Below are 1348 nucleotides of genomic sequence, written 5' to 3' on the forward strand. Positions count from 1 at the left end.
CTGGGGATTAAAGATTCAAATATACCAGAGACTGCTGATCCAGGGAACATCCGATTGCCTCATGGGATCAGGAAGGAATTTTTTTCCCTGTTGGAGTAAATTGAACCAGGCTGTATAGGGGGGTTATTTGCCTTCCTCTGGATCAGCTATGTCTATAGGGTTTTATATCTGGGATATGTTTATTTCCATGGTGGTTTAACTTGATGGACTTATGTCTTTTTTTACCTAACCTACTATGTAATTATATGATGTCAAAGTTTTAGTATAAATGTAACTCTGAGCAGCTGTACAATGCCATGATAGTATATGATGTGATGTATGGTGTAGTTCTTTCTGTAATATAGTATTATTATCTTTGGATCCTGCCAACAGATTTGTTTTTTTTTTGGCTCTTCCTGAAGCAGGGAGACAATAGTGTTTGCTCCACAATGATATCTCTTGCAGCGTTGTCACCCTCTTGCTAACACTTTGCTGCAGCATACAGATCATATGAATAGCAGCAAACTAGTGAAAGTTTGATTTGTCACTGCCTCTGTCAGTATTGTTAGACAGTTTGGTTGCTTATAGGAAGTTGTAGAGATGAGGGAATCGAAGCTGACAAAGTGGAATTCGATCTGAATTTCAGGAAAAATTCGATTTGTTCCGAATCTGAATTTCCTCGCAATTTGTGGTAACGAATCGCAATTTTTCCTGAAATGGCGGCTGCATGTCTGAGGACTTTGGAGATTCCACTACAATCTTTGGGCACTACAGGGGATGAATAGAGACTTGTCCCCATTCATCCCCTTTATTGCCCTGTATTCTTAGATAGAGAAACCACAATCGCTGTTGCCCTGCTGTGCTTTTACTATGTATTCTTAGAGTTTCTCTATCTAAGAATACAGGGCAATAAAGGGGATGAATGGGGACAAGTCTCTATCTATCTAAGAATACATACCATAGTAGAAGTAGTGCACCGCAATAGCCGAAAAAAACAGAAATAGCCGTTTTAACGCGATTCGCCGCAATTAAATTCGGATTGAATCGAATCTTTTCGGAAAATTCGGCGAACCAGCCGAATCGAATTTTCGAGAAATTTGCTCATCTCTAGTGGTAATATCATAGATTTACTGGCAGGATCAACAAAATATTACAGGGGATTCAAATCTGGTGTGATGGAAAGATCATCAAAAAAGAAAGAGTTCATGTGCATGGAAGTGACTTACACAGCATCCCTCGGAAAAACATGGCAGCATTGTACAAAACAGTGGGAATATTAAGGTGCATTAATGTAAGCCAATTCCATCCACAAGAACTTCTTCCTTGCTGATGTGTTACTGTACTGTTAATGCACCCTAAAAGTCCAACT

Source organism: Pyxicephalus adspersus, chromosome 1 (assembly GCF_032062135.1).
Source record: "Pyxicephalus adspersus chromosome 1, UCB_Pads_2.0, whole genome shotgun sequence".
In the NCBI taxonomy this organism is placed as follows: domain Eukaryota; kingdom Metazoa; phylum Chordata; class Amphibia; order Anura; family Pyxicephalidae; genus Pyxicephalus; species Pyxicephalus adspersus.